Source organism: Triturus cristatus, chromosome 5_1 (genome assembly GCF_964204655.1).
Source record: "Triturus cristatus chromosome 5_1, aTriCri1.1, whole genome shotgun sequence".
Lineage (NCBI taxonomy): Eukaryota > Metazoa > Chordata > Amphibia > Caudata > Salamandridae > Triturus > Triturus cristatus.
The window spans coordinates 69,939,872-69,957,291 of record NC_140587.1 but is presented as its reverse complement, the minus strand read 5'-3'; the positions used below and the strand labels follow the sequence as shown (position 1 = coordinate 69,957,291).

General features: G+C 45.6%; 1 protein-coding gene across 1 annotated transcript in view; it reads right to left on the bottom strand.

The window, feature by feature from the left end:
• Positions 1-16,923, bottom strand: part of LOC146830203 (uncharacterized) — a 191,604-nt gene extending 174,681 nt beyond the window's left edge. Inside the window, exon 1 of the transcript XR_014961137.1 lies at positions 16,755-16,923. The gene's annotated coding sequence lies outside the window, so the exon portion shown is untranslated. The remainder of the gene's footprint in view (positions 1-16,754) is intronic.
• Positions 16,924-17,420: the final 497 nt, after the last annotated feature.

The following is a 17,420-nucleotide window of genomic DNA, read 5'->3' as shown; positions in this document are numbered from 1 at the left end:
GTGCGCAACAGCTAATTTGAAAAGCCTACGTTTGGGGGTTTATTTAGTTTGAGTCAAAGAAAGTTTAAAGGCATTTTGATCCAGCGGCAGCGATTTGGCCCTTCGGAAAAAAGAAACAGGAAAGCATTTTTCAAATTAGCGCCTCTCACCGTTTCGAATGCCGTCAGCGATCCTTCTGGCTGCGCGCCATTCCGCTCGCGTTCAAGAGAGACTACACGCACTAGCGCGTTGCGTCACCAGCACGCCATACGCACTGCGCTGGTTGTAAAGACAACCGAAATAAACAAGAGAGGTGCTTCTTTACGCGCAGCGTCTTTCACGTATATCTCAACACGTGTGTGGTGTTGCTAGGTAACAAATGTGGGCATCGACAGCTCCTGATCGGCGGATATACTGAGAGAAAGGTACATTTAACTGCCATGTGTAAAGGATTTAAGTGTATCCCCTCAGTGATACACACACTTTACTACAAAAAGTCAAGGTAAAAGGAGTCTCTACAGCAATACTAGTGAACACGTTTGTTACTGATTGTTTTTTTTTTTTAAAAAGGAAAGGGGGCAAACCATTTCTTTGAATTGCAGCCTCGTGGTAACCTGTTTAGTGATTATTTTAAAAAAAAAAAAGAGGGAGTAATTTGTTTTTCTCACTTTTTCTCACATTTTTCGTTTTATAAAATACAGTTTTATTAGGGAAAAAGTGTTCACATTAAAATTATCACAATGCAAAACGTTACTGCACCTCCTTTCTTTCTGTCATTACCGGGGGATCCTCCCATAAAGTGGCAAAAATGGCGGAAAGTTTTTGAGAGGTACGCAAGCGTGTGCGGTGCGTCTCTAAGTGCAGAAAGAAAGACTGCTTTGTTATTGCATTGCCTAGGCTCAGAGGGCCAAGAGGTCTTCGATCATCTTCCTGAACTGGTTGATCGTAGCCTCAATGAGTATGAAATATGCATTGCCATGTTGGATAAACACTACTTACCCAAGGTTAGTACCATTTTAGAGAGGTAACATTTTGGCAGAAGGTCCCAATTGGAAGATGAGAGTGTTGAGAACTACATCACCTCTCTCAGGAAATTGGCTTCCTCATGTAAATTTGCTGCGACTCTCGACGAAAGAATAAGGGATCAATTCATGTTGGGTTGCAGCATTGAACGCGTCAGAGAGGAACTGTGGCAAAAAGACGAACCGAATTTGGAAGAAGTTATAGTAATTGCCAAGAGGATAGAACACTCTTTAAAATGCGTAGATGTCATAAAGAAAAATGGGGAAAGTAAGGACAAAAGCTCTGTTCAAGCCGTCAAGACTACCCCTGGAGGAACTGTTAATCATAAAGAAACCCAGAAAAACGAAATTTCAAAAGAAGCTCCCAAGAGATTTAATTTGTCTAGTGTGAAATGTTTTCGTTGTGGGAAAAGTGGTCACTTTGCAAATGACAGGCAATGTCCTGGGTTGAAGGTCACATGTAGCAAATGTAAAAAGAAAGGTCATTTCTCTGCTATGTGTAAAGGGAAAAATTACAATGGGAAAGTAAGTGAAATATATTATGACTTTGATGATGATTATCAATGCCAAGATGAAGTTGATTGTGGGCAAATTCAAGTACAGGTAGTACAAAATGGAGAAGGGAAAAATTGCCCTATTGATGAAATCCTAGTTGTAGGAAAGCCTACTAAGGTATTTTTTGATTCGGGTGCGAAAATAACCATTATTTCCAGAGATTTTTATAACAAACATATTATGGGAAAGGTAAAGGTTTTTCGTCCTGACATAAAACCTGTAGCCTATGGGGGTGAACCAATCAAACTTGTTGGGTACTTCTGGGGTTTAATTGATTACAAAGAAAGATTGGCCAATGCAAAAATATACATCTCACAAAAGGGAGACAGCATTCTCAGATGGTTCCACCAGAAGGACTTGGGGGTTATGTTAGACCCAAATTCGTCGCCCCCCATTATTTTAAAAGATAATTTTGTGCCTAATTCGGTATCTGTTGTTCAAGACTCTACTAACAAAGAGTTTTCAGATGTTTTGAGGAACAGATTTCCCAAGGTGTTTTCAAATAAATTGGGTTGCCTCAAAGGGTATCTTCATCATATTCGAATGATTGACAATGCCAAACCCGTTTGCTGTAAAGTTAGAAATGTACCTGTTGCAGTCAGAGATCTGGTCAAAGTAGAATTGGAGCGACTCAAGGATGAAGGTGTAATTGAGGCTGTTGAGGCAACTCTATGGGTTGCTCCGGTCGTCGCAGCCAAGAAAGCTGATGGGTCCCTTCGTTTGTGTGTGGACCTTCGTGAATTAAATAAGAGTGCAGTTACTGACCGATACCCTCTACCAAAAATAAACGACATGTTGATGTTTTTAAAAGGAGCAAAGGTTTTTAGTACCATTGACTTACGGTCAGCATACCACCAGATTAGGTTAGACAATGGTTCTAAAGATCTAACGGCGTTTGTCACTCCTTTTGGCACGTTCAGGTTTGCTAGGACTTCCTTTTGGGCTGGTATCAGCAGCCTCAGTTTTTCAAAGGGCACTGGAGAAGGTTTTAAAGGGTTTAACAGGCGTAAAGATTTATCAAGATGATATATTGATTTTTGGAAGTGACACAAAAGAACACGATGACAGGCTATACAGGGTGTTGGACAGATTACAAGACTTTAATCTCACAGTTAAGATTGAAAAGTGTAAGTTCAGGAAAAGCTCAATTGAATATTTAGGGCACACCATCTCTCAAGGGGGGGGTGTTACCAAAGGAGAGTTTGATTACTGCCATACAGAATCTAGCTCCACCTACGAGTAGAGAAGAACTTATGAGCTTCCTGGCTATGCCCGAATATTATAATAAGTTTATAAATGGTTTTGCTTCATGTTGTGTACACATGAGGGCTTTACTGCGCAAAGGGTGCGAATTTTTGTGAGATGCTGAATGTGAACAAGAATTTAGTAACCTTAAAGAAAAGTTAAAATCTGCTCCCAAACTTTGTAGTTTTGACCCCACGAAGAAGTCCATTTTGATCACAGTTGCAAGTTTGAAGGGACTAGGAGCAGTTCTAGTACAAAAGGATCATTCCCATGAGCAAGTCATTCTTTTCTTATCCAGGAGTTTGCGAGATGCTGAGTTTCGTTACTCCGTAATAGAGAGAGAAGCTTTAGCTGTATACTGGGTGATAAACAAGTTAAAAAATTTCTTGTGGGGTGCCACTTTTGAAGTTAGGTCTGATCATAAACCTTTGGTTGAAATTTTCAAGAATAAGGGGATTGACGCTGTTTCAGGTAGAATCACAAGATGGGTTGTCGGGCTCCAAGATTACAATTTTGATGTAAAGTATCTACCTGGGGTGGAAAACAAGGTAGCTGATGCTTTGTCCAGACTGGTTGTAAAAGCGGACGTCAACTTTGACGATGATTGTGAACGAGACGACGAAATGGTTTGTCTGGTGGAAGATTCCACTATTGATAAAGACAGGTGGGAAAAAGCAGCCCTACAAGATCAAGTATTATTAAAGGTCTTAGAAGCCATTAACAGCGGGTGGAAAAAAAAAACATAGAGATGACGTAGAATTGGAGAAGTTTTGGCATGTCAGAGACCAATTATCGGAACGTGATGGTCTACTTTTCAGAGTTTTAAGGCTCATCCCTCCAATTAACATTAGAGTAGATCTCATATCACTTGCACACGGTACACATCAGGGTATTTCTAAGACAAAAGAGAGACTCCGTCTCAATTATTGGTGGCCAGGGATGGATATACAGGTTGAAAGGAAAATAAGAGATTGTGTGGAGTGTGCTTTGAGTGAAAGGGTAACAAAACCCAAGACACAACCCATGGTGATAAGAGAAAGACCTGCTGCCGCTTGGAAAGAAGTGGGTTTAGATATTCTGGGCCCCATACAGTCATCTGGTACTGACTGGTATGTTTTTGTGTTAATTAATTTTTTCTCAAGGTGGCCTGAAATAGGAATTTCAAGAGGGGTTGAAACCAAACATGTGATAGGGTTCTTAAAGAAGATTTTCTCTAGAGAAGGAATACCTTCTAATATATTAACTGATAATGGGGTGCAATTTATATCCAGAGAAATGCAGCAATTTTTGGGAAAACATGGTATCAAACACAAAAAATCGTCATTGTATCATCCAGAAACCAATCGCATGGTTGAGAGGTTCAACCGTGTGCTAAAAGAAACTATTAATATGGCACGGTCAAGTGGTCTTGATTGGCGCAATCAAATTTGGGATAGGGTTGAGGCTTACAGGGTGTCGCCCCACTCTGTCACGAACAGGACCCCTTTTGAGTTATTCAGGGCTAGATGCCCCAATACTCTGGTAGCCCCTCTGTGGGTAAACAATATGCAACCTGAGTTACTGGTTAAAAATGATAAGTCTAATTGGAGGTTGAATGAATCAGAAAAAAATGAATCTAGGAAAGAGAATTTCGATGTGAGGAAATCTGTGAAGAAGACTGCTGTAAAGGTGGGGGATTGGGTTCTCATAAAGAACCCAATCAAAAAGAGATCTGGAGAAAGATTTTTAAAACCCATCCAAGTAATAAAAGTGTTCAGTAATGCTATAAAAACTGCTGACCACCGCATTTGGAATCTGAACAGGGTGGTGGTGGTAAGGAAAGATATGTTGACTGGTCAACAATTGTCCGGTCGTGATGATGTAAGCAGAGCCCCCCAAAGCATTCGCAAATCCTCCAGAGTTTCTAGGCCTCCCATGTTTCTAAAAGATTTTGTTAAATAGGTCTTGAACATTGTTATGTTGTTATATAGGTTTGCACTCCTGGTGTATTTCATACACTTTCTTTGTAAAGGAAGGGGATGTGTGGCATCGTAGAATGTCCCTTGCGTTGCCTGGAGAAAAGGAATGTTTATTGTTGTATGGGATGGAATGAGGTAAGAAAGTAGGGAGCAGTTGAAGCCAGCCTTTCATGTCTACAGGAGCTTCTGGTGGATGGGATCTTTTACTTGCAATAAACCTGATGAACCTACAACCATTTCTGGCTGAAAGTACTTCTTCACACCCACCTTTCTCAGAGCCCTTAGGATCCTGCTTCTTGGTGTCACCCCCTTGGTTCTGGGTTTTATGCCTCACCCTGGTTCTGACCCATTTGTCTGCCTTCTTTCCTAATTCTTGGGGAGAGGTCAGATCTGAGTCCACCAGGTATTGATGCAACAACTGGTTCTGGCAATTATTAAGGATCTCTTCTCTAATCATCAGATTTTACAATTTCTTGAAATCAGTATCCCTACTGCCAACCAGCCAACCCTCCAGAGCCTTGGTTGCACAATCTACAAAGTCAGTCCAGTCCTGAGTCTGTGCCTTTTGGGTGTTTTTGAACTTCAACCTGTACTGCTCAGTGGTAAAGCAAAACCCATCTATCAATGCACTCTTTAGGACTTCATAGTCAACAGCATCCTCTTCTCTAACAGTGAGGAGCTTGTCTCTACCTTCATCTGAAAAGGAGAGCCACAAGATTGCTGCCCACTGCTTTTGGGGGACCTGTTGTACACTACTACACTACAGGCCCTTTCCATAGCAGTTATCCACTTATGGACTAGTGGACAGTATATACCAGGCCAACTTCTCACAAGTGGCAAGGAATGACGGGAGGGATAAGGAATGACAGGAGTGGCAAGGATTGATAGGAGGGGTAAGGAATGACAGGAGTGGCAAGGAATAATAAGTAGAATCAGGAATGAGAGGAGGGGTCAGGAATGACAGGAGTGGCAAGGATTGATAGGAGGGGTCAAGAATAATAGGAGGGGCAAAGAATGACAGGAGTGGAAAGGAATTACAGGAGGGGTCAAGAATGACAGGAAGGGCGAGGAATAACAGGAGGTGTCAGGAATGACAGGAGTGGCAAGGAATGATAGGAGGGGTCAGGAATGATAGGAGGGGTCAGGAATGATAGGAGGGGTCAGGAATGACTGGAGGGGCAAGGAATGACAGAAGTGGCAAGGAATGACAGGAGGGGCAAGGAATGATAGGAGGGCTCAGGGATGACATGAGGGGTCAGGCATGACATGAGGGGTCAGGAATGACATGAGGGGAAATGATTGACAGGAGGGGCAAGGAATGACAGGAGGGGCAAGGAATGATGGGAGGGGTCTGGAATGATGGGAGTGGCAAGGAATGATAGTATGGGTCAGGAATGACAGGAGTGGCAAGGAATGACGGGATGGGTCAGGAATGTGAGGAGGGGCAAGGAATGATAGGAGGGTTCAGGAATGACAGAAGAGGCAAGGAATGACAGGTGAGGCAAGGAATGATAGGAGGGGCAAGGAATGATAGGAGTGGCAAGGAATGATAGGGGGTAAGGAATGACAGGAGTGGCAAGGATTGATATTAGGGGTCAGGAATTATAGGAGTGGGAAGGAATGATAGGAGGGGTCAGTAATGACAGGAGGGGTTAGGAATGACAGGAGTGGCATGGATTGATAGGAGGGGTCAGGAATGACAGGAGGGGTGTGAGAAGTTGGCCTGGTATGTGCTGTTCACTAGTTAAAGTGGACACCTTGTACCAGTCCAATTCGACTCTTATGGTAGTAGGTTTAAGACAACCTTTAAAGAAAGCTATCCAAGTGGTAGCTGTGGAGAGCAGCCTTCAGGCTAAGTCTTTAGAGGAATGTAAAGCAGCTTGTTTTACCTTATAATCTCTTGAATTACTAAATGAAAGGACACCACACAGGTATATATATATCAAATATATATGTATTTATTACTAGACACACTCTACTAATCTCTTTATGAGATTAAAAGTCAGGAAAATATGCATAAATAAACGTTTCACAATCAATTAAGCACAAATATGGCTGGGGCCCTAGGAGCGTACCAGACCATATACTAAAAAAGAGACTTAAGAACAATGACTTGAGAAGGGACAAGGCCTAGGGCCTTCAGAAGTGCTGGGGACTCACTAATCCACCCAAGGCAGGTAAGTAAAGGACCCACGGGAGACGCATGCAGTGTGAGAACACAGCCGCGAATCTCAATTGACTTCAACGGAGCAAGTCGCGGTTGGAATTTTAGAGTTTTAGGATACTTCGGGAGAGTCTACAAGCAAGTCACTTACAGGGTAAGTAGTTCTAGAGCCAACACACACAGGAGCACCGTAGAACTGGAGTTACCTCACCCAGGGAAGCCAGGTGCATAGGTGTCTTTTGGTGTCGGGTCGCGGCGTCGTTTTCAATGGGAGCCAAAGAAGACTTGCTGCTTGTGAAGACAGGAGAAGTGTCAGGTGGAATCCAAGGCTGGATTCAGAAGAAGGAAGACCTGAAAGCAGAGGGGGCAGTGTTTAAAGTCACTTGGCAGTGACCCGGGGCAAGGAAGCTGGATGCCCACAGTCGTCGGATGATTTCAGGTGATCATGGGTGTCTTGACACTTCAGCCACGAGGTCCAGGAGGCTTCGACGACAACCAGGAGCTGGATTCGGCGTGTACCACAAAGTCTTTAGCTTACTACGGTGTCGGAGACCAGATTGGAGCCAACAAGCCTTGGCAACAGCAAGTCTCGTGGAAAGGACAAAAAGTCAGTGGTGCAGACCAGCAAGGTCTGAGGGACTCACCCAGCAAGGGTAAGTCAGGGCAGTCCTGGAGCAATCAGGGGAGCTCTTTGGAACTGTAGAAAGGTCTTCTGGGGACCCACAAGCCAGCCAGCAAGGGATCACGAAGACGCCTCGGGAGTATTCACTCAACAGGGTCCCACGGTCACTCGGGACGGGTTAGGCCTCTGATCCTTGGTGGAAATGCTGCAGAAGGCTTGGGCCACACGTGGTCCAATGCACAAGTTCGTAGAATGTCGGGAAGGGGTTGCACTTGAAAATAGTGCATGGTACCTAGGGATTGCGGTTACTCGTCACTCGTGGGGTCCACTTGCCTCAGCGTCGCTGGGGTCTCACGATGGCCTTGGAGAAGTCAGGAAATCCTCTTCCTGGGCTGCAGGGACTTCGGACTCTGGCGGGAGCGGGAAAGTGTGCAACCGTTGATGCAAAGTTTTGGTGCCTGCAAGCAGGGGAGTCACTCCTTGACACCAAGGGAATTTCTTCCGTCTTCCAGAGGTAATGGAACGTCGAAGGTCTAGGATTCTTCTATAGAGCGTCATCCAGGGATATCTAGTTTGCAATGGCAAGGGTTCCCTAACTTATACTAGAAGGAAGGGAGGGACTAGCTCTATGACCCCTCCTATGGGAGGGTCAGGGGAGTGGGTGGTTACACCCACTTCCCTTTGTCCAGTTTCGTGCCAGAGTAGGGGCAGGTAGCCCCTAAGCCGGTTTGAAGTGGCATATGCACAGAGGAGCCTACTGCTCCCCCAGTGCAGGACTTCAAAGCACTCTAGGAGTGCACCCACCCAGCCACAATACACTAGACCCTGTCTGGGAGGTGGTCACACCTCCCTGTGACAGGATGTCTATTGTTGGGCCTCCTCCACTGCGAGTTTCGGTCATCAGCAGGAGGGCAGCCCAGTGTCTGTGACTGGTGGCATCCATTTTGTGATGCCAGGGCTCTTCAGGATTCTACCCAGTTTCCACAGTAGGTACATTTCTATCCCTCTAGAAGGGTGGGATCATACTCCCACGCCAGTTACTGGTGTGGGGGTATTATTCCAAAGTGTTTGACACCAAACACGATATGTTTTGATGCAGCCATTCCAAAGTTAGCATTAACCACAAGGTTATAATGCACCTAAGAGTATATGGTTTGACTGCATTCACAAACAGCCCCAGAGAATAGACTCTGAGAGCTGCAGAGGGGCCCTGCTCAGGCAGAGGCACCCCCTCACATGGAAACCAAGCATCCTGCCCTCAGGATTGATAGGGCCTGCCTTAGAGGTGACGGATAGGTTTAAATGTGTGTGCAGGGAGAGATATAGTAAACCTATATCTCAGTGAGGAGTGCTAGCACCACCTCACCCAGGCTGCAGTAGCAGGCCTGTGTTGTCAGATTTAGTCTGCTTCCCAGGGGTGGCATAATACATGCTTCAGCCCCTGGTAGGCCTGTTAAGTACCTATGCCCTTGGTACCTAAGGTACCATATACTAGGGACTCATAAGGCACCACAGTATCCAATCACTAGTGCACCTAATATGCACTCCAAGTTGTTTAGAGAGAACAGAGAGGCTGGGGCCCTGATTAGCAGGGTCCCAGCCAGACTACAGCCAGAAACCAGTGTAAACATCAGAAAAAAAGTGGGGGCTACATAAGAGGCAGATCCTACTCTCCTACATTGGGCATCTAAAAGATCATTGAGACTATCCATATCTAGTTTTTTCCAATTTCCTTTCAGTGCCCCCAGTGAGCTGATAGTGGTGCATTTGTATATTGGCAGTGTAAGGACAAATTTGATCAAATAATGGTCTGACCAACTAGTTGGGAGGGCCGATGAGCAGGAAATCGCTGCTAGATTAGAAAAAATAGGATCCAAAAAATGCCCAGCAGCATGTGTCGGACCCGAGTTTAATAAGTGGAGATTCAGGGAGGCCATATCAGAAATAAAATTGGAGCTATTTTTTCAAGCTGTATTTTCCTAATGTAAGTTTATATCTCCTAGAAGGGTGAAGTTGGCTGTTTTTATAGCATGTGGAGCAATAAGTTCGCCGAAAGTTGAAGACCAGGCTGAGGAGGAATCTGGAGGACAATAAACAAGTATGCCTGAAAACGTAAAATTGGGGGAAAGAGTCAGCTGACCAGGTTGAGTTCTTGGGAACAGGGGCCCCTTCCAGGTCTGATCTGAGCCAGGAAACCTGCCCCTCTCTTGAAACCCACAGACAGCATGCTGCTGATGAGGCTGCTGGGAATGCTAGTGGCACCCATAAAGTTTATTGGGATGATGAACTCCTATACTCAGAGAGTAGAGACCCCAAGCCTGGTGCATCCAGGAGGTTGGTTATAACTGAAGTTTAGGGGTTTCCTATTTACAATAGCCCATGATATTCCCCTAGCAGGACACCTAGGCCAGAAAAAGACTTGGGACAGAATTATTCCTCACTTTCCCTGGCCACACATGTCTGAAGACACAAAGGAGTTTTGTCGCTCCTGTGTAACCTGCCAAGCCAGTGGCAAAGCAGGTGGCACTACAAAAGTCCCCCTGATACCACTACCTGTGGTGGGGGTGCCCTTTGAAAGGGTAGGAATTTACATTGTTGGTCCCATGGATCCCCAAACAGCATCTGGGCACAGATTTATACTGGTGGATCATGCCACCTGGTACCCAGAGGCAATTCCCCCAAGGACCACTACAGCACCTGTAGTGGCAAGTGCTCTCCTGAGTGTATTCTCAAGAGTAGCCTTTCCTAAGGAGGTAGTATCTGACAGGGATACACACTTCATGTCTAGTTACTTGACTGCTATGTGGAAGGAGTGTGGAGGGAACTACAAGTTCACCACACCCTATCACTCACAATGCAATTGTTTAGTTGAGAGATTCAACAAAACCTTAAAGGGCATGATCAGTGGAGTGGACCCCACACTATTGTTGAACAGAAAGGGGAGGTTACCTACTTGGTAGACCTTGGAACCCCTAGGAGTCCCCATAGGGTACTTCATGTCAACAGGCTAAAACCATATGTGGACCGGGCTGACATGGGCATGCTCATGGCTACTGATGAGAGACAGGAGGAAGAGAGTGACCCACTCCCTGACCTCCTCTCACAGAACCCTGAAAAATGCACCTGCCACTTTCCAAAGGTTGGTGAATACAGTTCTAACAAGTCTGGAAGCCTTTAGTGCAGCATATCTAGATGATATTGCTGTCTTTAGCTCCACCTGGGATCACCTGGTCCACCTAAAGAATGTTTTGGAGGCCCTGCAAAAAGCAGGCCTAACTATCAAGGCTACTAAGTGCAAGATAGGGCAGAGTCAGGTTGTGTACCCGGGCCACCTTGTAGGTGGAGGCCAGGTTCAAACATTGCAGAGCAAAATCCAGACCATAATGGACTGGGTTGCTCCCACTACCCAGACTCAGGTGAGAGCCTTGTTAGGCCTGACTGGGTACTATAGGAGATTTGTCAAAGGGTATGGATCAATAGTGACACCCTTAAATGACTTAACATCTAAAAAGATGCCCAAAAAGGTTCAGTGGACAGCTAGCTGTCAAAAGGCATTTGATGGCCTGAAGCAGGCCATTTGCACTGCTCCCATTCTGCAGAGTCCTGACTACTCCAAGAAGTTAATTGTCCAAATAGATGCATCTGAATTGGGGGCTGGGGCTTTACTGTCACAATTGAATGATGAAGGTCAGGATCAGCCAGTAGCTTTCATAAGCAGAAGGCTGACCCCTAGAGAGAAACGTTGATCAGCCATTAAGTGGGAGGCCTTTGCTGTGGTTTGGGCTCTGAAGAAGTTGAGGCCATACTTGTTTGGTACTCACTTACTTGTTCAGACAGACCATAAGCCCCTCTTATGGCTAAAACAAATGAAGAGTGAAAATCCCAAACTGCTTAGGTGGTCCATTTCCCTACAGGGGATGGACTTTACAATGGTACATAGACCTGGGAGTAACCATGCCAGTGCAGATGGACTCTCTAGGTATTTCCACTTAGAACATGAAGACTCAACTGGTCAAGGTTAGTTGAATGTCCCTGCGTTTGGGGGGTGGGGGGTTTGTGTAGGAGAGTAGGATCTGCTTCACATGAGTACCCCCACTTTTTGCTGGTGTTTCACTGTTTTTCGACCTTAGTCTGGCTGTGGCCCTGCTAATCAGGACCACAGCCTATCTGCTTCCTCTCTAAAATGGTTTGCAGGTACATTAGGTACATATCTAATTGGATTCTGGAGTGCCTTATAAGCCCCTAGTATATGGTATACTAGGTATCTTGGGCATAGGTATCTCAGAGGCCTTCCAGGGGCTGAAGCATGTATTATGCCACCCCTGGGAAGCACTCCAAAATGGCACCACAGGTCTGCTAATGCAGCCTGGGTAAGGGTGTGCTTGCACCTCTTACTGTGGTATAGGCTACCTATATCACTACCATTATACAGACACATATAAACCTATAAGCCACTCCTATGGCAGTCCTTGACAATCCTGAAGGCAGAGTGCTTGGTTTTGTGTGAGAGGGTGCTCAATCATGAGCTGAGCCCCTCTGCAGCTTTCGGAAATACTTCCTTATGGCTGTTCTGTGATACAGCCATACCATATACTCCTAAGTGCATTACAACCTTGCGGTAAATGCTAACCTTTGTATGGCTGCATCAAAACATGTTGTGTTTGGTGTCAAACGCTTTGTAATACTATTTCCCCCACCAGTTCTCGCGGCGGGGGTAGCATTCCACCCTTCTAGAGGGTGAGACATGTTCACAGTGGCTAAACCCATTAGGACTTTCCTGAGCCCAGGCATCACAAAATGGATGCCTCTGCCACAGACACGGGTCTGGCCTCCTGCTGCTGACCGACACTCCGGCAGGGGAGGCCTGGACAATAGGCTTCCTGTCGAGGGGAGGTGTACCCACCTCCCCAGACAGGCAGATGTGTATTGGGGCTGAGCGGGAGCACTCTCTGGTGCTTTGAAGTCCTGCAGTGGGGGCACGTTTGTTGTCCCTGTGCATGGCCCAGTTCAAACCGGCTGCAGGGTCTACCTGCCCCTGCTCTGGTGCGAAACTGGACAAAGGAAATGGGTGTAACCACCCCTCTTTCCAAGCCCACCCATAGGTGGGGCCTTAGAGTTAGTCCATCCCCTAAACTTACTATAAGTATAGAAATCCAGTCCCTAGGACTTTAGATTACCCTGGACGAAACTCAGCAACATAAATCCTGGACCTTCGACGTTGTACTTTAACTAGAAGACTGAAGAAATCTCCCTTGGGGTCAAGGAGTAACTCCCCTGCTTAGCAGGCACCAAAGAAGCAACTGACCGGTCTGCATCGCTGAAGCTCCCGCCGGACGCCGAAGTCTTTGCATCCCCAGAGGTGGATTTCCAGACTTCCCCGAGGCCACCCTGAGTCCACAGCAAAGCTGAGGCCCGTGGCTATCGTGGTGACGTGGAACTGTGACCCCTAGACACCGTGATCTTTTGCAGCAACAGCATCTTCCTGGTCCTCCTCGAAGTTGTGCTTTGGGCTCCAAGTAACCCCAGCCTTGAGCACCTCCTGCACTGAAGATTGCTGACCTGCACTCCACGAGTGACCCGTGGGACAGTTTCATGTGCGACCGCTTGAGGCTCCTTCGCGATCACTAGCCCGTTGGCTAGCAGGTCCCCACGAAGTCAACTCCTTTTCTGCTTGAGCTTTCCTGGTTGCTCCAGACGTGCCCTGACTCTCGCTGGGTGAGTCCCTCAGACCTTGCTGGTCTGCATAGCAGTCCTTTCTCTGAATTCCAGTGACTTGCCGTTGCCATGGCTTGTTGGGTCCATTCTGGTCGCCGACACTGCAGCACTCGACAGACTTTGTGGTTCAGCTCGAATCCGGCTTGTAGACTTCGTCGACGCCTCCTGGACCTCGTGGCTGAAGAGTCAAGACACCCATCAACTCACCTGAAGCACCCGACATCTGTGGGCATTGGTCCATCCTGCCCTTGGTCACTGGCTAGTGACCCAGACTCTGTCCCCTCTGCTTTCAGGTTCCTGCCATCTCAGATCCAGGCTTGGATCTCTTCGGACACTTCTCCTCTTCACGGCAGCAGCAGTTCTTTGCAGGCTTCCATTGAAATCGACGACGCGACCCGACACCAAAAGAAACCTATGCACCCGGCTTCCCTGGGTGAGGTAACTCGAGTACACTGGTGCTCCCGTGGGTGCTAGCCCTGGAGCTTCTTAAGTCCAAAAGGGTTTAGTCCTGACACGATTAGAAGTGTCCCTAATCTTTAAATTTCCAACCGCGACATTGCCCATAGAAGATAACGGGAACCTGCGGTTGTGTTCGCACACTGCATACAGTCCCCATGGGTCCCCTGTGTCACTACCTTGGGTGGTTCCTTGGGGTCCCAGTGATTCTACAGGCTCTAGGCCTTGTGTCTAGTTCAGTCTTGGTTTTTATACCACTTTTTTGGTATATGGTTTGGTACGCCCCTAGGGCCCAAACGTATATTTGTGCTATTACTGATGATTGCTATCTTGTAACTTAAGTACTTCGAACTCCAGTCTCATAAAGAGACTAGAGGGGTGTGTGTTAACTTAAATACATATATATTAAATATATACCTGGTGTGGTTGTCCTTTCATTTGATCATTCAAGAGATTATAGACTGGTAAAACAAGCTGCTTTACATTCCTTCAAGTCTTATCCTGAAGGCTGCTCTCCATAGCTACCACTAGGATAGCTTTCAATAAAGGTTGTTGTTGTAAGTAGATTAGATAGGCATCAGGACACGTCTTCAGGTTATAAGATAGATTTATTAGGATAGCACAGCAGAGATAAAGCACTTCGCTAGCTGACCAGACCATCAACTGCCAAGACTGGAACATTCACATACCAGATAGAACACTCATAGGTAGTGAGGGAGGTTGAGGAGACAAACACAAAGAATGGACTACTGACCCCAAGTAGCCTTAACAAAGCAAGCACATATATACAACATATCTTCTTCCTTTACAGAAAACACAATAAACGCTTCAAACACCCAACAAAAGCTTAAAGCATGAAAAGGAAAAGCAAGAAAACATAAAACATGTAGGAGGTCAACGACCTCTTGGACTTCCAGATGACGAAAGCAAAGGGCAGGATAAGAAGAGGATCACAATGAGAATCATGACAAAAATCACGATGACATGACCACCTTCTTCCCTTCGATTGACGAAAAACAAAAAGAAACAGTCTACTCTCTACAATCCGTCCTTGTGGCCATCAAAAACGGGAAGAGACAGCTTACGCACTCCAATCAGTTTTTCGTCTGTCGCGGCTTACTGCACACAGTTGAAGATATAAAAGTTCAACAAAAGCCTCAAATGCTCAATAGTTCTGGAAGAATGCTCCCAAAGAAAAATCTTAGCCAGATCTCTTGCAGTCTAAAATGACGCTCCGGTACTTTTCTTGGGTTAAAGACCTCTCGATGTAATTTGGGCCTCTACATTAGACTTTAAATTAAATTTCTTAGTTGACAAACTGTCTCAGTACTAAGGGCTAAAAAAAAAAACCCCGGCTCTAATCGCGGAACATTTGTCCCAGTAGAAAGAACCTCTATGTCACGATTTTGTCTCGTGGTACTGGAACTCTGGTCGTCACCACTCTAGGTGGTGAACTCTCTTGGTCAAATGACGCATTTTTTTCCCTTTCTTATCCTATCCCGGTACTGATTCTGGGACATCCATTGTCCACCGCTAGATAAGTTGGAACTTTAGTTCTCTCGTTTTATTCCTTTTTCCTTTTCCTTTGTCCCCTTCCGGTCCTTGGACATCCTTTGTCTTCTCCAGGTTTCTGGTTTTGCCGGTCCTGGGACTACTATTGTCCTCTCCCGGTTACTGGTTTTGCCGGTCCTGGGACTACCATTGTCCTCTCCCGGTCGTGGTCCAAGGCTCACTTCCTCAGTCCTTACTTTTCCCTGACGCGGGGTAAAAGTTGCAATATTTCTCTAAGAAAATATTGAAATAGGAATTTCCCATTTGCATTTCATCTGTTTACATTGACAATCGTTCAATACTTTAACTCTTGTCGTCACAACTCTAGGTCGTGAACACTCTTGGACAAAGGACACATTTTTCCTTTCTTTTCCTATCCCGGTACTGATTTTATGACATCTGTTGTCTCCCGCTAGATAGGTTGGAACTTTAGTTCTCACATTTTACTCCCTTTTCCTTTGTCTTCGTCTCCTTATGGTGCTGGGACATCCTTTGTCCTCTCGCAGTTTCTGGTTTCGCCGGTCCTGGGACACCATTGTCCTCTCCCGGTCGTGGTCCAAGGCTCACTTCCTTAGTCCTTACTTTTCCCTGAAACAGGGTTATGGTTGCAAGATCTTCCCTAAACAAAAATTTAAATAGGAATTCCACTTTGTAATTTCACTTTTCCACTTGCGTCTTTCAGTTTTTCCATTTACTTTGCAATTTTCCACTAGCGTCTTTCAGTTTTTTTCATTTACTTTGCAATTTTCCATTTGCATTTCAACTCTTTAAAATTTACAAAACTTCAATACTATTGAAAGGTGGCATCTATTCTTATGACTTTAAGTCTATATTTTTTTCATCTACCACACCTGCTTTTTTGAACTGCTCTGTACCTATGCTGGAATTAAATGAATACACTCTCCACAAGTTAACGCTAATTGATGAAAGTACTCCTCTTAGCGCTTCTTTGGTACTTCACCATATATATGTGCTGTTGAACATAACCACCAAAACGATTTGCTGTTCCGTTACTTTACTTTCATGGTCCTAGATCACCATTCTTGTTTAAGGACACACTAACTCTCCACAAATCCTTTAATTCATTTGAGGTTTGTAAAATACCCATATAGCGACGATCATATTATTGATTTTTACAAAATGAGCCTCGCGTGAAATATTACAAACGTCCACAAGGTAGCACTGTTCCCACAGATAATAGTCCGATGACATACTACCTTACGAGAAAAATGTGACCCACAACTGATGCGATGCACGTTGAGTGTTCCTTTAACTTCGACTGGTCTGTGCTCCCTTGTGTCGCTGTGACTAATGGCTGGTCTTTGTGCTGAAAGGGCAAATCAAACGTAGTGCGACCTAAATTGCAGAAAGTGTGTGAGTAGCCAGTATCACACTTGTAATCACTTAAATACACACACGGCCTAAAAACGGAACTATCAGTGCTTCAGTAATCCGAACAGTACATATCACTACGTGCGTTCTCTCACCTTATGACAGCGTGATCGTGTCCGTTCGTTTCTATCAGCGCATGGTGTATCAGCGCAATTCCGTCCTTCACTTCATCTATGCCGCTGTTACTTGGTACACGGGACAGATATTTTCACACAAATACGACCGGTGTTCTGGTAACCACGGGAACCGGGCAACAAGATGGCTGCCTGACGTCGCGTATAGCGCGATGACGTGCCCGCCCTAGCAAAAGGAAAGCAGTAGTCAAAAGAATTACTTTACTGTGATGGTGGACACATGACGTTCGCATGGAATGCGCTGCTTCACCGCTGACACCCCCGAGGATTCTTCTACGTCATCAGTAGGAGATATGCCTTGTAGAAGTGTTGATCGGAACAAAGACACTGGAACCCCCCCCCCCCTCCCCCCGCAGCAGCAGGCAGCCAACCGTGCAGGGAGACATCAAAGGATGGGTACTCGCAGACAAAACGGGAATTCCTCTCCGCAAGTGACAGACGGCTGAAGAACTTGAAAGAGGTTTCATCTTTTCCTTTCACCGTTTTTGCTTATAATGCTGTCCTTTTTAGGGTAACTGAGGCGAGAAACATTAAAAGTACTTCGCTTTTAGTTCACACAGGTTTCTCAGTTCAAGTAGTACTTTTGTTCAGGTTGCAATGGCAAGAGATGAGAGATCGGGAAACGGT